This window comes from Macaca thibetana, chromosome 2, assembly GCF_024542745.1.
Source record: "Macaca thibetana thibetana isolate TM-01 chromosome 2, ASM2454274v1, whole genome shotgun sequence".
Taxonomy (NCBI): Eukaryota; Metazoa; Chordata; class Mammalia; order Primates; family Cercopithecidae; genus Macaca; species Macaca thibetana.
Genome location: NC_065579.1, coordinates 17,606,669 through 17,632,577, shown reverse-complemented (window position 1 = coordinate 17,632,577; position 25,909 = coordinate 17,606,669). Strand labels below are relative to the sequence as shown.

General features: G+C 38.2%; 1 long non-coding RNA gene across 1 annotated transcript in view; it reads left to right on the top strand.

Moving 5' to 3' along the window:
• Nucleotides 1-25,092, top strand: part of LOC126949333 (uncharacterized) — a 53,118-nt gene extending 28,026 nt beyond the window's left edge. The window contains exons 3-4 of the long non-coding RNA XR_007723664.1: nucleotides 11,926-12,015; nucleotides 24,975-25,092. This is a non-coding gene — a long non-coding RNA (uncharacterized LOC126949333). The remainder of the gene's footprint in view (nucleotides 1-11,925; nucleotides 12,016-24,974) is intronic.
• The last annotated feature ends 817 nt before the right edge of the window (nucleotides 25,093-25,909 follow it).

The following is a 25,909-nucleotide window of genomic DNA, read 5'->3' as shown; positions in this document are numbered from 1 at the left end:
TGTGTTCCCCTAAAATTCCTGTGTCGAAGCTCTAACCCCTAGAACCTTAGAAGAGGAATATATTTGGAGATAGGGCCTTTAAAGAGTAATTAAGGTAAAACGAAGTCATAGGAGACAGTCAAATGCCTAGGCAGCTAAAAAGGGGTCCCTGGAGAATCACCAACCCACCCCGCAAGTATTTACATCAGATTTTTTTGTACAGATGAGGAAATCTGCCAGGGCTTTATCTGAGCATGCCTACATGTGCACTGGGGGAACAGGGTGGAGCCACGGTCAGTGGGTGGAGCCACGGTCAGGGGTGGAGCCACAGTCAGCGGGAGGAGCTCCCGTGTGGTGGTGTGAGTTTCAATCTGTGAGGTGGGAGGCCTGTCAGCAGGACTCCATCTTGCTTTGCTGTGTTTTTTGTTTGTTTGTTTTCCCCTTTATGCCCAGTAAAATTCTGCTCTACTTACCCTTCAGTATGTCCACGTGCCTAAATTTTTCTGGTTGTGTGACAAGAACCCGGTTTTAGCTAAATTAAGGAGCAAAATTCTGCACCAATATGGGTGGGCCCTAATGGAATATGACAGGTGTCCTTATAAGAAGAGAAGGTCAGAGACACACAGAAAGGGAAGACTACATGAAGACCCAGTAAGGTGGACCTCTGCAAGCGAAAGAGAGAAGCCTTGGAAGAAAACAATCCTATTGGCACCTTGATTTTGGACTTCTAGCCTTCAGAATGGTTAAGAAAATAACGTACAGCTGTTTAAGCCCCCCAGTCTATGGTTCTATGTTATGGCAGCGCTGGCAAACTAATTACAGGCTCTTTTCCAAAATTTCTAAATCCAGTTGTTTCTTAGATTAAATGGCACATGGAAGACTGGTTAAAATGTGCCCTCATGACTATGAAAAGAGTATCACCAACACTGGTCTGACTTCTACAGGTCTATCATGTTGATGGCAAGACTTTCTCACTCCACTTTTACAGACAAGATTTTCCTCAAGCCAGATAGGATGCTGCCTGTTCACTTTTCTATTTTAAAAATGCTTTGCAAATGGAGCTGCTAAGTAATTGATAACATATGGTTAACAGGAGAAGTAGAATAAAAGAAAAAGACTCTCTCTCCCTAGCATTGTTCTCCAGACCTTTTTTCCAGCTGGGCTTCTACCAAAGGAAGCGCTCTGAAAAGAAGCAACTGAGGAGCACTTTAAAATGTGAGTCCTAGGAAACAATCAACCTCACTTCCTGGCACTTGTGTCTTTGTCAAGCAACAGGAACACCAGAGTTGCCCTAATGGAATGGAACAATGACCTATTTATTCTGATATCCTGTCTCCTACTGAGACTTATGCCAGGTTCTTTTGAGGAAGGGCTAACCACCACATAAGCACCCTATTGTGTGTCACTTGATTGCATTTGGAGTTGGAAGACTTTGGAGAGTGTGGGAAGGGTGTTTTTCTTTCTAAAAACACGTGGGATGTATGAACATTATCGAGTCATTTGTCCCCGGAATTTGAATGTCTAGAGACTTCAGTTAGCAGGATTTCTGAGCTGCAAAGAATATAGAATATAGTAGTCACACACACCACTATGTATTTTATCATTTTCAACTACCATTTGGTTTCTGTACCTTGTCTTCTTTGCTCTCTAAGGTGATCATACTACCACCTTTTAAAAATTTTTTATTTTGACCTTCAGTAAATTTCATGTATTCAATTTCCCATGCCTTCCTACAGGATACTAATAGTCTCTAGTAATCCATACGGATCAAATTTTAATCTAGATCCGAGACAGAGTAGGAACAGGGCTTTGTTTCAGTTCATCCCCACTAGAGCATTCTTCCATGCATTCCCACTGATTGCAAAACCCATACCACTACCTGACACTGTACCATTAACTCAAGCCTTTAGTCATAGAAAGAAAATAGCCATTCTGTATTGTCTTTCTGTGCTTTCATAATGTTTAACCATGTCTTTTATTTAGAGAATTCCAGGAAATGGCCTTAGGAAATCCAAAATATGAAACCCAGGTTGCAGAGTGTCTCACCTCAGGCGTAAGTGCTAAATAATGGATTTGCAGCCTTGTTGCCACAGGCCAGACCACCAGGTGACCCATTGCTCAAGACAGCCATCACAACCAGATAATGCTGACCTGCATACCCTACCCCCGATTTAAATTCTTGTGCTTCTCCTAATATCCCAACTGGCTTTTTTCAAGGAGTGAGTCAGGGAATTCTCTCTCAGGCTGTCTCCCTTATGCCCGAGCATAAGGTCCAATGAAGACTTGTCTGGGAGAACTCTTTTGGCCTCATGTCAATTTCTATTGCACTGAAAGCCCAAGAACTCATGGTTGGTAACAGATCCATGAAAAATTTATAATCCTTAACTTTAGCTGGGCATCAGAACAATATTTTATTTATCTCTATTTGATATCCATTTTTGTTAGCGGTGGAAGAGATCTGAGTTACCCCGAGTTACCAGCGGCAAATCTATATGGGTTCACAGCAACTTCAGTCCTTGCCTCCTCAGAAGAAAGAATTTGACTGAGGGGCATAAAACAGAAAAAGAGACCAAGGCAAGTTTCACAGCAGAAGTGGAAGTTTGTTTTAAAAGACTTTAGAGTAGGAAAATTTGCTTTAAAGAGGTCCAAGCAGGCACTTGAAGGTCCAAGAGAGAAAAGAGAGCAAAAGAAAACAGCAAAAATGACCTTTAACCTTGATCCTAGGACTTTATAGGCTTACCTCTTTCCCCTGATTCTTCCCTTAGAGTGGGTTTTCCTCATGCTTGGTGCTCTCCTTACCTTTGGGAATTGAACATGCTCAGTTTCTTTAGGTAATTATACACATGCACATCTGAGGCTTTCTTCCCTTTTCCAGTGGAGTGTGACCCAGAAGATTATATCTTAACACGCATGCCCCGGAAGTTGCTTCTCCCTGGGGTCTGCATTCAATTAACATTTTTATGTTAACAGGTGTGGACCATCAGGAAATGGCCTTTCCCTGACACTGCCGAACTATCATTTTTAGAGAGGCAATGTGATAATTGCTGAACCATCACCTGACATTTCTAGTGGGTGGGGGAGAGCCCTCTCCTGTCCTGCTCATACTTAACTACCTGTAACATTTTCACACAGCTGTAAACAAAGAACAAGAAAAAAACTACTTTTTCTTTGGAATGCTTTAGAAACCTCAAATGCATCCTTGTATTCCCTACTACTTGCATTATTTTGTTAGATATCTAATGTTTACCCAATCAATTATTAGCTTTTGTATTACATAATGTTTATATCCTTGAAGTTTCAAAATACACCAACAATTTTAATATACTAATGAGTAGCTGCTGATGAGGCTCCGAACACACCACCACCCCAAACTATGACTGTAGATCTGAATAATCTGAATGGCGCACTCCAAATATGCCTTTTTCACCTAAGGATTATTTTGAGCTGGTTACATTCAGAAAGTAGGCAGATACAGGCATAGCTCTTTAAAGTTACCTTTTTGTAAATGAAATTTATATCTGTAAAGTAAGTGTCCATTTGTAAGGGTATCTTCCTCTCTACACCAAGAAGAGAAGGAAGACTAAATCACTAGAGACTCCAGAATCAATGGAGAAGGCACCTGCATAACAAACCTTACCTTTCACTCCTCTTGCTCATCTTACCTTAGCTGGGCCTTTCCCCACACCCTTCGTTGTTTCAGAATATGGTGATATTTACGTCTGAAGTTTAAAATGCCTTCTTTGAGCTACATTCTTGAGACTTCTCATTTCAGTGGTTTTTCCCCAATGTATACATGAGGAATACATGTTAACTAACTTCTATTTTTTTTCCTCTTTTTAATCTGTCTTTTGTTAGGAGGAGTCCCAGTTAAGAACTATGAAAGAGAGAGAGAAAATTATTTTTCTTCCCCTACACTGTATATTCTCTTAAAAAGAAATTTACAAATCTCTTGGCATATTCACATTATATCTGTGTCCTTGGTTCTGCCTATTGTTTGTCCCATTGGTGATGTAATGCCCTCAAACTGTAAATATGAGATTTTTTATATGGTGAGAGCTGCAAAAAGATAGATAAAAATTTACATAAAGCATTGTCCAAAGCAATCTTCTCTGAACAGAACACCCTGACTAAAGTGACAATGGAACTCATGTGGAAGAATGCTTCATTAGAAACACGAGAAGCCCAGGGCATATTTAGAGTACTCTTTAGAGTAACCTGAGGGAGTGGATGAAAACACAGGAGAAGATGAAGGGGCTAGAGGCATTGACATTCCATTTGAGTTTTCATTTATTCTGACTAATCTTTTGTTGTCTAGTTATTTATGTTGTATGAAAGTAATTTTATTGAACTCAATGCATGCACTGATTCAAAAAGCATAAAATACAAAGCAGTCTGCCCATATAACCCGAAGTTTATAATAATGCAACCTAATGGGGAAAATATCTGGAAAGGAAAAGATAAGTGTATTACATGGCATAAATAAGAAAAGGGAAAGACCAACAAATGAATCCTATTTGATTCATCCATACTGCAATCAATGAAAAGCCCTGGTCCACATCACTTTTCAGGATGCTTTACAGAAAAGGCAGAGTACATTTTCCACTTGGTAATGTATTACTGTATACTAATGAATGTTCACAACCCACCACTTCCTAGTCTTCTGGTTCATTAGAGAATGAACAGATGTCATTTTATGTCAGGGAAAATGCTAAATGTAAGAGTATTATCTGCTACAAAGCCTTTTATTGTATAACAGGGCTTGGAAAAAGTTTTCTATTAAGAGCCAGATAGTAAACGCAAGATCAGGACTAAAGTGAGGCAAGTGAGGTATCTCAGTCACAAAATTTAAGGAAGCTGTCACTAATCCTGACCATAAGTAAATACTTTAGGCTTTGCAATAGAGTTAGTCTCTTACAACTACTCAGTTCTGCCATCGTAGCACTAAAGTAGCTAGAGATTATACTAACTGAATAGGTATGGCTATGTTCTAACAAAACTTTATTTACAACAATAGGCAAAGGGCCAGATTTGGCCTGAGGGTCATGGTTTACTGACCCTCGTTTTGTGACAATATGTAAAATAAATATAAATGTTTTATTATTTAATTTGTGCATAAAATGTCTTCAGTATGTAGAGAGTGTTTAGTGATGCCACCAAGCGATGTCGATATATATATATATATATATATTTTTTTTTTTTTTTTTTTTTGAGACGGAGTCTCGCTCTGTCGCCCAGGCTGGAGTGCAGTGGCCGGATCTCAGCTCACTGCAAGCTCCGCCTCCCAGGTTTACGCCATTCTCCTGCCTCAGCCTCCCGAGTAGCTGGGACTACAGGCGCCCGCCACCTCGCCCGGCTAGTTTTTTTTTTGTATTTTTTAGTAGAGACAGGGTTTCACAGTGTTCGCCAGGATGGTCTCGATCTCCTGACCTCGTGATCCACCCGTCTCGGCCTCCCAAAGTGCTGGGATTACAGGCTTGAGCCACCGCGCCCAGCCGATATATATTTTTTAAAGTTTCTAGAACACTACTTAAACTTATATAACACTAGAAAGAAGCTTCCAGATTTGGGATCCAAAATGTCACTGATTCCTTTGATACTCTATGCATATATATGTTCACACCTTTTAAAAAATGTTTTCTTTCCTCACCCACCTACTTTCTAGTTCACCAGTCAAAAATACTACTCATTCTCACAGTAGCTTCTGCGGTAATCCCAGCACTTTGGGAGACTGAGGTGGGTGAATCACCTGAGGTCAGGAGTTTGAGACCAGCCTGGCCAACATTGTGAAACCCCCTCTTTACTAAAAATACAAAAATTACCCAGGCATGGTGGTGCGCTTCTATAGTCCCAGCTACTCAGAAGGCCGAGGCAGGAGAATTGCTTGAACCTGAGGTTGCAGTGAGCCGAGAACGCGCCACTGTACTCCAGCCTAGGTGACAGAGCAAGACTCTGTCTCAAAAAAAAAAAAAAAAAAAATTGCTCTCTCTAGAAAACTCTCTCTCTTTGCCTCATCTCCCCAAACACAAAATGACTCACACTTCCTCTTGATGATAGAGCCTTTGGTTCGGAATTCTATACTAAAAGTCTTCAAATTGTCTTGGGTTATAACTAACTATGCATGTGTCTCTCTCCATATGGGACTATAAGGGCAGGGCTATCTTGCACTCACCTATTTTTTCTCAAATAATAAAGTATATTGGATTCTTGATGGTCTTTAAATATGTATTGAAATAAAATGAATTGACTTTTTTGGCAATGATTTTTTCTTTAGGTTTTATAAGGTGCCATTCTTAAATATCTTGCTCACACCACTGCACTTGAAAAAGAAGTGCCCTGAAGCCATGTGCGAAGCATGTGTGGCAGACTCTTGGCTCTAGACCATGATCACAGCTCATACTTTGTGTTTTAACAAGCTGATATACCACCCACCAGTTAATAATTACACTCTAATTTTCTGATGCTATGTAATTCATAATAAGAAACTCTAAGAGTCGAAACATGCTATCCTTTATTAGAAAAATATTCATTGCAAACTATTTTTCAAAGTTATTAAACCAAATACTATGATGTCTGGAATTTTCTTAATAATAAGCTAGTGGAGCAGGGGAAGAAGGAGCATAAATGAAATGAGAATAGTCATGAGCTGATTATTGCTATACTTAGGTGCTGAATACACTGGGGCTCATTTTACAATTCCCACCAGTTTGTGTATGTTCAAAATTTTCCAATAAAAATTAATAATAGTAATTACACTAAAACGTAGAATATTTTGAATTCTTCCTTTGCCTTTAGTGTGTACACACACACACACACACACACACACAAAAGGCCTTTGCCTTTGCCTTTAGTGTGTGTGTATATATGTTTATATATATGTTTATATACACATACACTATATATAAACACCCACACATACATATACACACATATGCACACACACACACTAAAGGCAAAGGAAGAATATATAATTATATTACATATAAATATAATTATATTTATATGTAATATAATTATATTACATATAATTATATATCATATTTACTACCTTTATATATAATTATTTTATATGTACATATATTAAACAGGCCAATCCACAGGAAAATAAAAGGTTGGATAAACAGGCAAAACATTTTTCTTCTTTCTTTCTTTCTTTTTTTTTTTTTTTTGGAGAAGGAGTCTCCCTCTGTCGCCCAAGCTGGAGTGCAGTCATGCAATCTTGGCTCACTATGACCTCCAACTCCTGAGTTCAAGACATTCTCCTGCCTCAGCCTCCCTAGTAATTGGGATTACAGGTGCACACCACCAAACTCAGCTAATTTTTAAGTTTTTTTTAGTAGAGACAGGGTTTCACTCGTTGGCCAGGCCCCTGACCTTAAAGTGGTCCACCCACCTAGGCCTCCCAAAGTACTGGGATTACAGGCATGAGCCACCACGCCCAACCAAACATTTTTCATTTTTATCCTTTTTCTAACTTTTGTCTTGCCTCAATTTTTTCTAGCCCTTCATTCATTGGTCAGGATTTATGTTTACAGCTCTGGTAATTTTCTCATTGTCTAGGGAAAGCCCAAAGCATAGTATTTTGGGATAATGGGGGTGAAAAAAAAGAATTCTCGCATTAATAGTAACTAGCATTTATTCAGTGCATGATATAGACCAAGCCCTCAAGTGCTAGGTGTTGATACACTTTATCCTCCTTGTACACCAGCTAATGAGTACACAGTCCTATTTATTACCCTGTTTTAGAGAAGACTTCATGTAACTTGACCAAGGACAAAAATTTGCCAATGGAAGATTGAGAATTAGAACCTATGTGTCTGGTCTCAAGAGCCCCTACTTATAACCACTTTGCTATATAATATAAAAGACAACATTTGGCAAAATTTAAAGAATTTACCCAACCAAATTCATGTTCCCATTCTTTAGTGCCTGATCCTACTTCCCAGCTTCTAGTCACAATTCCTTTCTTAGATTATCATTTTTGCACTTTTGCAACTTTCTTCTTGGACTGCTTCTTGTCAATGAGTTGTTGGATCCTCTTTGTATGAATTTGCTGCAGTAACTAAATCTCTAAATTCTTACTGGCTTGCAACAAAGGCATATTCCTTCCTCATGTTATGTTTCAGCTGTGGATTGACTGCACCCAAGCTGTAGGTCTGTTTCACATGTCTTCTCATTCAATGAAATAGATGAGAGAGGAAGCTTGATGGCACAGGAGAAGAGCAAGGGCTCTGTTGAAAATTTACGATGCTTCATAAGGTTTCTATGTGAAATTCATATTCCATTGGCCAAAGCACATTCCATGGTCAGGCTCAAAGTTGATAAGGTAGAATATTCACTCTTCTCCCAGGAAGCAAAGCAAGACATATGGGAATAGGAAGGAGTAATTGTTCTCTGATAAGATAAAGATAATAAAAGTGTGAAAAGTGATTTAGTCTATCACCCTGTCTTTAATATCCATCTATTTCTCACATTATTTACTCCATACTCTTTGATCATTAGGTAATGATTTAACATGCCTCTACGTTCTATCATTCTCCATTCCCTAGTTTAAGGTTTTCCTTGAATCGTACAAATACGTGTCTTCAGGGTTCTTAAGTCCAACCTTCTCATCGTAGAGAAAATGGAACTTCTTGTCCATTCTTATTGTAAGAACACAGGTCTCCCTAAGTGTTATCTAGTGTACTGTCCATAGTTCTCGTCAGAATGGAGAAATAAAAGTCTACCAGCTCCCAGAACTTCGGTGACCAAGGTTACATTTGGAACTAAAAAAATATTGTTTAGGGTTTCATGCAAAACAAAGAACATAAACCCTATCTCATGGCCTTAAACATCTAAGGGCTCCATTTTCCTCACATGATTAAAAACCCCCGTGTAGATTGTCCTGGACTAGTACAGTCAAGAACCCAAGTTCCTTCTAATTTTCTACATCACCTACTTAGGCAATGTTCTACTTCATACTTGTATGAAATAAACTACATCTCTGGCCCCATGTCTATGTTGTACACAGGAAAAAAGGTAAAAGAATGGAGGGTAATGCAATAGTCTGCCCTTCTTAAGTAAGATAAAGTGGCTCACCCAGGATCACCACCTGCTTATATCTCATTGGTCAAAATTAGTTTGCTAGGGAATCCTTACTTCCAAGGAATTCTCAGGTCAATATCTTTATTTTGTTTAAGTTTCTATGTTGAAATAATTACAGACTCACAAGAAGTTGCAAAAATTATACCAAAGATCCTATGTAGCCACGATGTTGCATCCCTCAAAGGTAACATCTTACATAACTAGAGTACATCATCAAAATTAAATTTCCATCAATAGATCACAGTTAATTAGTCTGGATGACAGACCCTCCTAAGATTTCACCAGTTCTTGTGTACATTCAGTTTTCAGGTTCTTATATGTTCATGTATATAGTTCTGTGATGTTTTATCACCCGTATAGATCTCTATAACTGTGGTCACAGTAAAGATACAAAACAGTTATATTCTCACAAAGGAACTCCAGGCAATGGGTCTTTTTAACTACAAACATTACAGTCCAGAACATAATCAGAGATCCTGCTAGGAAGGAAGAAGGAGAAATGGATTTGGGATAGGCAACAAGCAGTAACTGCCACAAAGGACAGCTATTTTTAAGAGAAGGAGTTTTCCATGATCTTGGATGTATAAACAGAGCCCATCCACCCCCATCCTTCCTCCTGACACATACACTCCTTTTGTTCTTTAGAAACCTCTCAAACAAATGCCATACGATTTAACTTATCTCATGCTGTAAGGCTGTAATGACTCCAGTGAGATGTGGAATTCAAGATTTCAAGAAACAGTAAATATATGTCTGAGTTCAATACCACTAAAAACACCCAAGAGACCAATGAAGGAACAAAGGGTTTTTGTTGTTATTGTTTTTTTTTTTTTTTTTTTTTGAGACGGAGTCTCACTCTGTCGCCCAGGCTGGAGTGCAGTGGCCTGATCTCAGCTCACTGCAAGCTCCGCCTCCCGGGTTCACGCCATTCTCCTGCCTCAGCCTCCCGAGTAGCTGGGACTACAGGCGCCCGCCACCTTGCCCGGCTAGTTTTTTATAGTTTTAGTAGAGACGGGGTTTCACTGTGTTCACCAGGATGGTCTCGATCTCCTGACCTCGTGATCCACCCGTCTCGGCCTCCCAAATGTTGTTATTGTTCTAATGAGAATAATTCCTTGACACAGGACCAAAAATCAACAAGTGGAGGGAAATGGAAAACCCAGAGTGTGTCAAATTGCATCATGTTTGGGCAGGGGGTTGGGGGTAAGAATGACCTCTTAAACAGAGGTTCAACCATTATTTGCAGTCCAATTCCAGAATTGCCTGAATAAGATCCAGCAGTTTGCTTAGTTTGCTTACAATAGGACCTGAGGAACATTCCATGTTGTTCTTGAACAAGAAGGTTCTTAAAGTGGCAATAATGAGGAGAAATGAATATGAAGGTACACATAGAGAATGTTCACATTCCTAGTGGTATAAATATATTTTCCAAAAGGTACAAACATATGTAAGAAAATAGAGTCATTTACTAAGTGGTCTTTGCTTAAATGTTGGACAGAACAAATGTTCTGTCAAAACAAGGGCAAGCTTGATCTGATTTGATTGATTTGACTGGTGACTAATAAAGGCAATCTCATGATGTTCTAATACTTTATACAAGATTTTTTTCTCCCTACAATTGTTAGCTATTAGTGAGTCTACTGCAAGCCCTGCTAATATAATCAGCAATAGGCTGATTCGACTGTGGGAAAAATGGCCCCAGCTCAAGTAATGAAATAGCTACAGAGAAAGCAGCTTGCCTTTTTGAGCACATCTTTTAAAACACTGCATTTTTCACCACACTTGAGGTAGTCTTCAGGATAATGATGCTCAAGATGAATGACATAAGACACCAGAGTAAGCAGTGTAAAAATAAGAGTCTGGGCCAGGCCCAGAGGCTCACGTGTGTAATCTCAGCATTTTGGGAGACTGAGGCAGATGGATCACCTGAGGTCAGGACTTCAAGACCAGCCTGGCCAACCTGGTGAGACCCTGTCTCTACTAAAAATACAAAACTTAGCCAGGCATGGTGGTGGGCGCCTGTAATCTCAGCTACTTGGGAGGCTGAGGCAGGAGAATCGCTTGAACCCAGGAGGCGGAGGCCACAGTGAGCCGAGATCATGCCACTGCACTCCAGCCTGGGTGACACAATGAGATTCCATCCCAAAAATAAAATAAAATAAAATAAAATAAGAGTCTGGATTGAAACCCTAGTGGTCAGACATCAAGACAGCCAGCAAAAGTAACCAGATGGTGACACACATTGTTATATTCCAGCTCTCCCACCATTGAGAGATGCGTACATCATTTCTCTCTTCCTTCAACTCACTGTGGCCCTAGTTCTAGAACCTACCCTCGAGAGCTAAGAGTGATACATTTTTTAACGCACTCATTTCCTTTTATGTTGGAGGTTAGCTTCTGAGCTCAAAGATGCTAAAGATCAGAGAAGGCCATAGAGCTAATGAGGCCTTCTCAAGTTCCAGGAGGTGGCTAAGCAAGCAATATACAAAAGCAAAGGAGATCAGTGTATCACAATAAGGAGTGGTAAGGACTGTGCCTGAGTATCATGAATGCTGTATGCAAATACTTAAAACTCACAATAAAAACATAATACAGAAAATATCAACAAACCACAACAATGTGTTTGCTGGATATTCTGAGGGGCAAATTCAATCTGGGATCCTCCACTATGTGACTTCTACCAGGTATAAGGCAAATATGAGACCCATTGCATTCTCCCAAAACTTCTCACTTTTTCTTTATTGAATAGCTTAAATCCAATTTTCTGCCTTTCTCATAGTTCCTTCCAGTCATAAGCATTTTTGCAGTAGGTTTCAATGTTAGTATTTTATTATCGGTCTCTAATACAGGTTATTCACATTTCAGTTGACATACAAAGCCTGAAAGTCAACATGCTAATTAATCTTACAGTTTGGATACTGAACTGTGATGACCGGAATCATCAAATGGCTTCCGGTAAGTAAGTATTTCTGCCTAAGCACAGAATTGTCAAGTTCTGAGGGCTTGAGTTTTCTTGTGACCCAATTCTCAGAAGAGAAAATAGAGATTGCTGATCTTAAAAAGAAATCCTGTGTTTCACGATACAAAATAGGTTTTATTGATACTAAGAAAATATGAAATGATTAGTAGTACAGTGCTTTTTGTGATCAAAAGTCTTCAAATACAATTTTCTTCTAAAAGAATTTAAATTGTGTGCATCCTCATATTGAAGAGCTTCATCTAGCATCTCTATGTCACTGAAGAAGGAATACATACGATGATGCATATGATGATGTAGTGACCCATGTCTCAGACTGGACCAGGAAGGTATATTCTTGATATGGTAGATTAAAGATGGTTGCAAGTTCTTTATTCTCTTTCCATTGGGATGTGGAGTTTAATTCTTCCCCCTTTGAATCTGCATTGACCTTTATGTCTTGCTTGAACAATAGAATGCAGTGGAAGCTACATTCTGGAACTTCTAAGACCCAGTCTGAAAACACTTTGCTACTTCTACCTGGATCTCTGGGAATATCAACTCCCTAAGAAACTTGAGCCACTATATGAGGAGTCTAATTGCACTGAGGCTGCCTGGCTGGATAGGTCATGTGTAGGCACTTTCTTTTATAGTCTCAGCTGAGCCCAGACTTCAGACCAGACCAGCCACCAGATTAATACCACTGAGTGACCCTAGTCAGTGCTTTGAGCAGCAGAAAAATTGTTCATAGGAGGCCTGCCAAAGTTTTGACCTACACAATCATGAGTAGAAGTGCTTGCTTTTCAAAGCCACTAAATATTAGACTAACTTTTATGGGGAATTGATGACTAGAACCCAGAATGATTTATAACATGGTTTAGTTCAAAGCTCATGGTAGAGCTACCTCTAAATAAGATAATGGCACTCACTAACATAATACTTATCATGTCCCTGGCACTGTGTTAAGCAGCACATTTGCTCCTCACAAAACTTCATAACTAAGTAGTAGTATAATTCATATGAGGAAACTGAGATACAGAGGATTATGTAGCATGTCCACAGTCACTCAGATAATAGGCAGCAAGGGTGAGATTCAAAGCCAGGCAACTTGGCTTCAGAATCTATGTTCTTAACACTTACATTGTAATTACAACACTCTTTTTAAGAAGTTAGTTTCCATTTACTCAACCCAAGCAAAGTTGTCCTAGTGTGCCCCATGAATCCTTTTTAAGAAGTCTGTTTCGGTTGACTCTTTGTTTTCTTTGCTTCACTTTGGACTATGCAATAAGCTTCGTGAGTCAGCTGTGGTGGCTCTTGCCTATAACCCCAGTGCTTTGGCAGGCTAAGGCAGAAGGATCGCTTGAGGCCAGAAGTTTGAAACCAGCCAGGGCAACATAGCGAGACACCATTCCTGCAAAAAAAAAAAAAAAAAAAAAAAAAAAAAAAAAAAAATTAGCCAGGCATAATGGTGTGCACCATTATGCACACCATTATGGTACCAGCTACTTGGGAGGCTAAGGTGGGAGGATCACTTGAGCTTAGGAGTTCCAGGCTGCAGTGAGCTATGATTGTACTACGGCACTCCAGCCTGGGTGACAGAGAGAGACCGTGTTTCAAAAAAAAAGAAACAAAAACAAAAAACAAAAAACACCTTCACAAAGGGCCAGGCACCCTGGTGTGATGATGGAGGCAAAGGTCCCAGGATACCATACCACAGAGCCTGACTACACCACACAATACTCTATTTATAAGAATTCTCAGGGAAAAAAATTCCTTCCTGACATTTGGATCAGGAATAGTTACAATTGTTTCAAACAATTGGTTTGCTTCAAATAACTACTGGTACTTGGTTTAAAAATAAATATATGGTCTCACCGTATAGCATCTCAGATTATGGTTTTGTTTTTTTTTTATTTCTCTTTACCTAGGCTCTGTATCATGACTCAACTCTTGCTTCCGTTTTGATTTTGCTCTAAGTCTTTCTATGTAATATTCTAAGTCTATAATTTGTGAATAGTTATAAGTTTTTCTAAACACATTTTGGAGGAAAACAAGGTATATATATATATAAAAATCAATGTTTTAAATGATGACTAACAAGATAGTTTTGAGTGCTTGTGCAAGTTGCAGAATTTACCTCTGGGTATTCTGATTTTGAATCTGAACTAGAAATGTGTGTGTGTGTGTACACATTATACCATTAGTCACCCAGCTAGAAATGCTTTCAAGTTTTAATATTAGATTACTTCAAAAAGTTCCTGGGAAAATATTCCACTAAGAGAAGATGACCCAGTGGAGAAGAAAAATGTTATAAACAACATTAGTTAGAATGCTCTTAGGTAAAAGAAACAAAAATACAACTAAGGAGGCCTATAATTCAAGGATATTAATTTTTATAAAACAAGAAAGTTGGAGGTAGACCCTTCTGGCGTTCACTCATCAGCTGCACCATGGTAGGGTAGAAACACGTGTCTCTATCATTCTCCCGGCCGTTCCTTGGGATGACGAGGCAGCTGCTACCATTTCTGACAGAACTTCGTGTGACTGCTTCCAAGGGCAAAAAGCAGAGGGCAGCCAAAATGTCAAGAAAGCTCTCTTTAGTACCCTGCTGCTTTTATAACCAAAATATCATTTTTTATACTGGCTCCAGAAGACTGCCTCTTACTTATGTTTGTTCGAAACTGGGTTGCATGGCCGCTCTTGGCTGCAAGGGAAGCCAAGGAGGTCAGCACTGGCTTTTTCATACTCTTTGCATCCTTTAGTGGAAAACAAAAAAAGCCCAAATGAGGATGGAAATGGTTGTTAGGCAGCCAAATATTGCTTTCTTACACAATAATTCAATCAAAAACACAGGTGATATAAAACAGTTAAAAATGGGTTTGCCAGGGAAATAGCTCATCAGAATCAAGGTAATCTTGAACATCTGGTTAGACTGTCTTGGGGCTGACCTGTTATATGTTAGTCTGGATTAGAAAACACATCCCCCCAAAATGTTAGTAAAATTCTCACAAGAATGTTCATGTTAACTTTTTAGTTCTTCCCAAGAGGAGATAGAAAAGCTATTGTTTAATCAAGTTTTGAGGACAGAGGAGTACTGGTTGTCAATAGTCCACAGGAATGGGTTACCTCTTAAGGTTGAAGGGCAGGCCAAGTATGCCAGTCTTGAGACTGACAACCTGTCTTTGTCAGAACAGCTCTGTTTTCTTCCCATGCTGGGTTTAAAAAAGCATTTAGCTGCTAGCGAAATATCTAATAAACATGAATAATTTGTTACAGCTCTAGTGTAGCGTTTCCCAAAGTGTCATTTGCATCAGAATCTCCTAAAATCTAAAATTCAGTTTCCTAGATCCTGCACCAGGCCCATAAACTAGATATTCTGATTCCTAGATTTTTGCTAGGGCCCAAGTTTCTACATTTCAAGTAAGATTGCAAGGTTCGGCCGGGCAGGGTGATTCATGCCTGTAATTCCAGCACTCTAGGATGCCGAGGCGGATGGATCAGGAGGTCAGGTGATGGAGACCATCCTGGCTAACACGATGAAACCCCGTCTCTACTAAAAAAATACAAAAAAATTAGCCGGGTGTGGTGGCGGGAGCCTGTAGTCTCAGCTACCGGGGAGGCTGAGGCAGGAGAATGGTGTGAACCCAGGAGGCGGAGCTTGCAGTGAGCCAAGATCATGCCACTGCACTCCAGCCTGGGCAACAGAGCAAGACTCCGTCTCAAAAAAAAAGATTGCAAGATTTCTCATAACCCATACTGCCCTAAAAAGACACCTCTTTAAATAATTAGGGATGTGTACAAAGATTAAGATATAAAGATGATTGGTTGTTTTAAATTATATGTTTTTTATTCTTCTTTTCCTCTAAATTCTTGTGTTTGACATTTGGCATTGAAATTCTCTTAGAGATTCTGAAATTACATTTCTGGTTTCTTGTTGCTTGTGTCTCTATAAAGGGTAAAATATTCATTGAAAATGTTATGTATAATTCACTTCTTGGCCTTTGCCAGAAATATTTTATTCCTTTCAGCAATGAGGCAATATTTTAGAATAATTGTTTTAAATGCCTGATGTGGTTATTTTCCCCCAGGAATTTAATAAAAACAGGCAAGCACAGACAAATGCAAATGTTTTGTAAATGGCTGAAATTCAGGTACTCCTTTATTAGATCACAGCACTGTTAAACAGATTAAATTTCAAGCATGGAGACTTTCAACATTGTTCTTGTGATTGCAAAGCGTTCAAATGCATTCCTTTGCACTAATAATGACTCTCTCCATTAATGCAATTGTTCTAGAAATTAAACAGACAGATCCTAAGTAAATTATAGTTTCTTTTTGTTTCTCACAGTAGTCGAGAATAAACTGAAGATTAAACTCTCTCGCATTAGTTTTTATATGGTATTGATTTTCAATTCAGAGGTAAAACTTATCCTCTCATACTAAAAAGCCTGTTTATAAGATCATTTTAATCTTCTTCTGAAAAGGTTTAATTTATAATTGTGTGCTCCAGTTTAATTGATCATAACAAAAGATGCAAATGCATAAGTTATGCTTCAAAAATGCCCTTCATTACATGAAAAATTGGGACTGAGAGAATTCTCATACATTGACTTTCGGTATGTTTCCATAAGTCTTCTGGAAATGGTATTATATTTGAATAAGTACCCTCTCCCATTACAATGGAAGCATTAAACAAAAGAATGCGAGTATGGATTTCTGTCACTGAGGAAAGTCCACTAGACTCAACATGACAATCAAGAGCAGCAGCTTTGATTAATGACGGACAATGATAATTCTGTTCAGGCTTCCTTTCCCCAGTCTTTGCCTTCTTCTGATCCCCTGCCTTTCTTTCCTCCTTTTCATTCCAATTACTTTTAATCTCTTGTCAATCTTTAGAATTCCTTATACTTTGTGAATTTTAGGAAAATATCAAATAAATAAGGGAAAAATAAAACTTGAAATGGGTAGTGAGTTGCAGTGCATTGCAAGTAAAACAAAACAAAACAAAACAAAAGTATCCCTAACTTACCAAACCAATTAACACCAAATGTTAGCAGCAAAAAAAAAAAAAAAGAGTATGTAAAGATAGTTCTTATCTTAATTCATTCTTTCACCATTAAAATAGAAGAGGCTCATTAACATGTAGAGATTCTGTACTTTAATTTTGTGTGTTCAGTTTGGGAATTTTCATTTGTTTCATTTCCATTTCCATTTGTATTTATATCCTAATAGAAAAAGCCAACATAATCCCAAATGGACCTCAAAGTCATGATGTAGAATGGAAACCATTGACAAAAGATAATCCTCCTTTTCTCCCAGCCTAGTGGGTACAAGCTGTGTGGATTAAACAGATTTAGACCAAACCAACAATGGTTTATAAAAGGTCAAACTGTGAGCTTGGCATCAGATCAGAAACCATTTTTTGGATGTTCTCCCCAAGGAATAAAGTCAAGCTCCTCTTTTCTAGCATGATTGAATCACTAAGGAAACCCAAGAATAAGAAATCTCACAAAATTCAGAGACCATAAACTGGCCTGTAGATATGTATTTGTCTCATGAAGATTTTAATTTTCAAAAATTCATTTCCAGCATTCGAAAGCATAAGATTGAACATTTAAAAAAGAAGGTAATTGATCTTTCTGGAGAAGTAAACATATCTGGCAACACCAAACCTGCATGTGGCATTGATTGGTGAATATGGAGCAGGTGCTACCTGCTTGGGACAGAATGTGGGCTGTCTGGTTTTTGCAGTCTCTACTCCTCCCTTTTGCTCAGCCTTTGCCATCTTCAGTCACAGTTATTACCTCCTGGCTTCTGTAGGGATGTTTGTGTCTTCTGATGTAGTCTAACATCTGCACTTTTTCATATGAGGAGATGCAGTTGTAAGAAACAAAAGCCTTGACTAAAGTTGCAAACCTACATTGGAATCAGCTGATCCCTCAGTGGGTAAAGGAAATTGTAACACAGTAAGTCAAACTGCTTTCCGCTGAAAAGATGATGTGGTAGCATTCCAGACACAAGTGAGCGAGAATCTCAGAGGGCAGGATGTGTGGACAGAATTCCTTACCTGGATATGCTTCTGCTTTCTTCCCAATAGACTTAAGAATTTCATACTGAAACTGAAGGTTAACCTGATTAGGCCTGCCAAACTTAACTTGCTTCATTTGTTTTTAGTCACTTGCTTTTAGTTGATTTTGAAACTCATATACCTAAAAGTCACACAGTTAAACAATATATATCTAAACTCCCACTAACTTTCTTATAGATAACATCACCAATGTTTGGGTCACCATGGTAACAATTGCTTAAGTTATTTTTCAGGGACTTGGGGTCAGTTCTTGTCCAGTTCGTATCAGCTAAGACCATTGACCCTTCAACTGGGCCTATGTGAATGTTTGATAGGTGACCTTTTGACTTCAAAGGGCAAATAACTCCACCTTCCAATCATGCTAACCACACCATTGTGTGAACATGAGTCCTGTGAAGAGCTGTAAAACTTGACTACATTAGTGCAGATCACCAGTTGACTAATTTTTCTTTACCTCCAATCACTTTTCTCCATACCTTGGACCACTTTGCTCATCTATGCAATAAACATCCTTAAAACTCGTCTTTGGGCTGTGGATTTGTGATCTGTTCTCTTATCTCTTTACTTAGCTTCCCGGTGAATAAACCCTTTCTTTGCTACATAACTTGTCATCTTAGTGATTGGCACACCGAATGACAAGTAGAATAGGCCTGATTCAGTATCAATACTTAGGGATTTGAGATTTACTGTTACTATTATTAACAACAATATTAACCTTAATAAAAAGACAAAGCCTATTTCCCAGTTCCTGATTAGAGATGATTTAGCTCTACCCTCTAACTCAGATTTTCCAAGAATAGTGGCATTCCAAGGGTGGGGCTGCCAAAGTTGTCAACCTCACATGTAGCCAATAAGACAGACATAGTGCATATAGCAAATGATAAAGCAATAATAAAACTAACTAAAAGTCAGTCTACTTTATTAACCCTATGCATTAGTGGGGAGGCAGAGCAAGATGGAATAGAGAGCTCACCTGGTTGCTCCCCTCAACCCCAGACATTAACACTAAGTTAACAATTTCCCCTCACAGAAAAACACTTTCATAAGAACCAAAAATTAGATGAGCACTCATAGTACCTGGTTTAAAATTTATATCGTGGAAGAAGCACTGAAGAGATACAAAAAACAGTCCTGAATCACCAAGGCCACCTCTCCCCTATCCCCCTACAGCAGCAGCGTAATATAAAGAGCATCTCTGGGCACTGAGGGAAGGAGAACACAGCAATGTTGAGACAGTGAACTCAGTGCTGTCCTGTTAGAGCAGAGAGAAAAACCAGATCAAACTCAGCTGACGCCCACCCATGGAGGGAGCATTTAAAGCAGCCCAGGCCAGAGAGGAATTGTGGATCCTAGCAGTCTGAACTTGAGTGACCAAAAACCTCAGCACTGAGGGCCAAAGTGCTCTCAGTCTCCAAGTAAACTTGAAAGGTAGTCTCAGTTACAAGGATTGCAACTCATAGGCAACTACTAGGGCTGAAACAGACCCAAAGACAGGGCACTGGGGAGGCATGTGACATACTGAGACACCACCAGTTGGGCAGTCAAGAGAGAACTGGCATCACCCCTCCCCTAGCCCCAGGCTGCATGTTTCATGGCTCCCAAAGAAATCCCTTTCTTCTACTTCGGGAGAAGAGAGAGAAGAGTGAAGATAAATTTGTTTTACATCTTGATACCAGGTCTGCCACAGCAGGATAGGACACTCCCAGCTTTAGGTGGCTCAGAACAGAGAAAGAGAGACTTCATATGTTTGAGGGAAACTAAAGAATGAGACCAAGAGTCTCTGCCTGGGTAATGGAGAGAATTTTACCAGATTTTGTCCAAGACCATCAAGGCGATAGCTCTACAAGTCTGCAAGAACCACAGTGTTATTTGGCTTGGGATGGCCCCCAAAACAGAAACAGCTTAGGTCACAACACTCAAGTCCTTTCAAATATCTGGAAATCCTTCCCAAGAAGGGATGGCTACAAATAAGCCCAGACAGTGAAAACTATTATAAATATGTAACTCTTCAATGCCCCGACACCAGAGAACATCTACTAGCATCATCATCATCCAGAAAAACATGACCTCATCAAATGAACTAAATAAGGTACCAAGGACCAATCCTAGAGAAACAGACATATGTGAACTTTCAGAAAGGGAATTTAAAATACCTGTGTTGAGGAAACTCAAAGAAATTCGAGATAGTACAGAAAAGGAATTCAGAATCCTATCAGATAAATTTAACAAAGAGATTGAAATAATTTAAAAGAATCAAGCAGAAACTCTGGAGCTCTAAAATGCAATTAGTATACTAAAAAATACATCAGAGTTCTTTAACAACAGAATGGAGCAAGCAGAAGAAAGAATTAGTAAGCTTAAATACAGGCTATTTGAAAATACACAGAGGAGACAAAAGAAAAAAGTGTGATTTAACCCTGGGATGCAAGATAGTTCCTAGGCAAATCCATCAGTGTGATACATTATATCAACAGAATGAAAGATAAAAACCACATGATCATTTCAATTGATACTGAAAAAAGCATTTGACAAAAGTTAGCATCCTTCATGAAAAGAAAAAACCCTAAAAAACTGTGGATAGAAGAAACATACCTCAACATAATAAAAGCCGTATACAACGGACCCACAGCTAGTATCATACTGAATGAGGAAAAACTGAAAGTCTTTTCTCTAAGATCTGGAACATGACAAGGACTCCCACTGTCATTACTGCTATTCAATATAGTACTAGAAGTCCTAATTAGAGCAATCAGACAGTAGAAAGATGTAAAGGGCATCCAAATTGAAAAGGAAGACGTCAAATTATCCTCATTTACAGATTATATGATCCTATATTTGAAAAAACCTAAAGACTCCACAAGAAAACTACTAGAATTGACAAACGAATTCAGTAAAGTTGCGAGATACAAAATCAACATACAGAAATGAATAGCATTTCTATATGCCAACAGTGAACAATGTAAAAAAGAAATTTAAAAAATAATTTCATTTACAATAATCACACATAAAATTTAATACACAGGAATTAACTGAATAAGTGAAAGTTCTCTATAATGAAAACTATAAAACACTGATGAAGGAACTTGAAGAAGACACCAAAAAATGGAAATATATTCCATGTTCATGGATTGGAAGAATCAATATCGTTAACTTGTCCATACCACTCAAAGCAATCGACAGATTCAATGTAATTCCTATCAAAATATCAATGACATTCTTCACAGAAATAGAAAAAACAATTCTAAAATGTATAAATAGATTACAAAATACTCAGTATAGTTAAAGCTATCCTAAGCAAAAAGAACAAAACTAGAGGAATCACATTGCCTGACTTCAAACTATACTATAGAGCTATACTAACCAAAACAGCATAGTACTGGCATAAAAACAGATGCATAGACCAATGGATTAAAATAAAGAATCCAGAGACAAATCCACACACTTACAGTAAACTCATTTTTGACAAAGATGCCAAGAACATAGACTGAGGAAAAGACAGTCTCTTCAACAAATAGTGCTGGGAAAACTGGACAGACATATGAAAATAGAATGAAATTAGATTTCTGTCTCTTGCCATATACAAAAATCAAATCAAATGGGTTAAATACTTAAATGTAATACTTCAAATTATGGAACTACTACAGGCAAACTTTGGGGAAAGTCTCCAGGACAATGGTACTGTAGACTGGTCCTGACAATGGGCAAAGATTTTTTGAGCAATATCCCACAAACACAAGCAATCAAAGCAAAATTAGACAAATGAGATCACATCAAGTTAAAAATCTTTTTCACAGAAAAGGATAAAATCAACAAAGTGAAGAGATAACCCATAGAATGAGAGAAAATATTTGCAAATCACCCCTCTGACCAACAGTCAATAACTAGAATATATAAGGAGCTCAAATAATTCTGTAGAAAAAAAAAATCTAATAATCGATAAAAAAATAGGCAAAATATTTAAATAGACATTTCTCATAAGAAGATGTACAAATAGCAAACAGGTGTATGAAAAGGTGCTCAACATCCTTGGTCATCAGACAAATGCAAATCAAAACTATAATGAGATACCATCCCACTCCAGTTGCATATGCACAAAGTAAAAATGGCTTATATTCAAAAGACAGGCAATAATAAACACTAGTGAGGATGTGGAGGAAAGGAAACCCTTGTACACTGTTAGTGGGAATGTGAATTAGTGCAACCACTATGAAGAACAGTTTGGAAGTTTCTCAAAAAACTAAAAATAAGCCTACTATATGATCCAGCAATCCTACTGCTGGGTATATACCCAAAAGAAAGGAAGTCAGTGTATCAAAGAGATATCTGCCCTCTTATGTTTGTTGCAGCCTGTTTACAATAGCTAACATTGGGAAGCAACCTAAATGTCCATCAATAGATGAATGGATAAAAAAAATGTACATATACATGATGGAGCACTATTCAGCCATAAAAATAATGAGATCTTGTCATTACAACAACACGAATGGAACTGGAAATCATCATGTTAAGTGGAATAAGCCAGGCACAGAAAGACAAACATCACATGTTCTCTCTTATTGGTGTGATCTAAAAATAAAATCAATTGAACTCATGGACATAGAGAGTAGAAGAATGGTTACCAGAGGCTGGGAAGTATAGTAGAGGGTTGAGGAGGAGGTGGTGATGGTTAATGTATACCAAAAGATAGAAAGAATGAATAAGACATACCATTTGAAAGCACAATAGGGTGACTATAATCAATAATAATGTAATTATATATTTGAAAGTAACTTAAAGAAGGTAGTGGATTGTTTGTAACTCAAAGAATAAATGCTTGAGAAGATGGATACTCCATTCTCCATGATGTGCTTATTTCACATTGCATGCCTGTATCAAAACATCTCATATACCCCATAAATATGTATACCTACTATGCACCCACAAAAATGTTTTAAAATAATAATTTAAAAAATACTATACACTAGCAAATCTGAATAATGTCAGTGACATAAAGATGTTCCTCTGTAAAAATCAAAATATGTTGTTAGTTTAAGCTCTAAACAATTGCTGTGGTTATAGTTGAATTTTAACCATATATATCTGTGTGTGTGTGTGTGTGTGTGTCTGTGTGTATCTGTGTGTGTGTGTGTCATTTTTTGTGCTGCTGAAAAGGACACCACAGACTGGGTAATTTATATTGAACAGAAACATATTGGCTCACAGTTTTGAAGGCTGGGCAGTCCAAGATCAAGGGGCTGGCATCTTGCAAAAGCCTTCATGCTATATTGTCCCATGGCAAAAGGGCAAAGAGAGGGCGAGAGAGAGAGAGAGTAAAAGGGTACCAAACTCTTCCTTCTATAACAAACCCATTCTCACGATAGTGAACTCACTTTTGCCATAATGGTATTAATCTATTTAATTTCCCCTTATGGCCTAATCATTCCTTATTAGGACCCACATTTCAACACTATTATATTGGAAATTAAACTTGGTGCCTGTGGCATAAGAGGCAGTACCATTAATCTCCAAAGTGGCTTCAGGGTCATTCTTCCAGTGTCTCATGACTAGCCTCTGACTTCATTCTATCTATACTAATCTCCTTATCAAATGGTCTCTTGGCTATACCCTTGGTTTCCCCTCCTGAAAATGTTCTTTCATTTTCTACCACAGGACCAGACTGAAAATCATTTAAATCCTAAACTAATGTCTAAAAAGTTTCATACTTTTACTACAGTTCTCTTCTGAAACCTCACCAGAATCACTCTTTATGCCCTGTTTATGGCAATACAGCGTTTTTCTTGCCTCTTCCTCCAAATTCTTTCAACAGCTGCCCATTACCAATTCCAAAGAGGCTTCCACATTTTCAGGTATTTGATATGGTAACACCACACTTCACTAGTACCAACTTTCTTTGTCCATTTTGTGATGCTATAACAGAATACCACAGACTGGGTAATGTATAATGAACAAAAAGTTACTGGCTCATGGTTCTGTAGGCTGGAAAATCCAAGATCAAGGGGCCAGTATCTTGCAAGGACCTTCTTGCTATGTCATTTCATAGCAGAAGGGCAAAGAGTAAAAGGGGGCCAAATTCTCACTTTAATAATGAATGCACTTATATGATAATAAATGCACTCTTGTAATAATATGGGTTTTAATCCATTCACTCTACCCTCATGGCCTAATCACCTCTCATTAGGCCCGACCTCCTAACACTGTTGCATTGGGGATTAAGTTTCCAGCACATAATTTTGGGAGGAACACATTCAAGCCAACATAATATATAAGTAGCAAGTTAGCATATTTTATAATTTCTACATTAATACATTTTATATTCTACATGAAAATTGAGAGAATCTTTGGTGAGACAGCTTGACCCAGAATACCTAGGCTCAGCTATATAAACTCACTTTGAAAGGAAGTCTGTAACACTTTGAAATCCTTTGAGCTTGCTTCAGGCTAAAGTTCTGTTTCTGACTCCTACTGCGTTACATATTCCTGTGTTTAGCAGTAGCTTTGAAGTAAACAATGACAGCACAGTGATTGCAAAGACAAGAAACATAATTTACGTGACTTTTATGTCATTCTATGGTGTTATAATTTCTGTTTACAATTCTTCAAGAGCAGAAATATTTAGAGGCTTTAAAATCAATTACCCTATCGAAGAAGAAACAAAGATATGGGTAGTGGCATTTTCTGAAATTTATTATAAAATGGAATTTTTATCATCTCTGCCAAACTTATCCTTATGTTTAAGACTTTACATAACTATTTTGTATATCTTGCTTCATGTTAAAGAGGTTGTCTGAAATGAAAGTTAATAAAATGTATTATTGGATCAACTGTGAATGAAATAGGTTAAAAGCCCTAACTAGACTATTTTTTCTGCAGGAGTATGATGAAGAAGATTAATTTTGATGAAGTCATCAACAATGACAGAAGTTAAGACTCAAAACCAAACTAATGTAATTATTCATTAGTATAAGTGACCAGTATAATGGTATACATATTCCCCTTTGTTCAAAGAATTCATTAAAATAATTAAAAATATTAATCTATTATACTGTATTTCCTTTCTGGCCAGTTTTATTGTTATTTCTTTTACTTCAGGGTTAATATTGATAATGATTTTATCTTATAAAGAAGTGTGCTGTTAAGTAAGATAGAATCAGCTCTGGGTATCAATTACGCTAGATATTTTTTTTTGAGATGGAGTTTCGCTCTTGTTGCCCAGGTTGGAGTGCAGTGGCATGATTTCAGCTCACTGCCACCTCCGCCTCCCGGGTTCAAGTGATTCCCCAGCCTCAGCCTCCCGAGTAGCTGGGATTACAGGCATGCGCCACCACTCCTGGTTGTTTTGTATTTTTAGTAGAAACAGGGTTTCTACATGTTGGTCAGGCTGGTCTTGAACTCCTGACCTCAACTGATTTCCCTGCCTTGGCCTCCCAAAGTGCTGGGATTACAGGCATGAGCCACCACATCTGGCATGCTAGATCTTTTATAATGTTAAGCACTATCTTAACCCCAAACTATAATCCCATGATTTGTCAGATGCAGGTAGCAGATTTTCAACTGTGCTGGATCCGGACTGAATTCAGTGCCAGCTTATTATCTAAAATAAAATTCTTTGCACTGTGTTGTTTCCCCAGAGATCCCATTCCTAGAGAGGTAGAGAGTAATTCTCTCCTTGGTAGATCCCATAGCACTTTGTCCACAAATAACTATGTCATGAATAAATGTTTAGATGATTGACTTTCTTAGAAGACGTGAGTCCCTACAAAACATGGGATGTGTGTAATTAATTTCTACTACATTTCAGATACTCA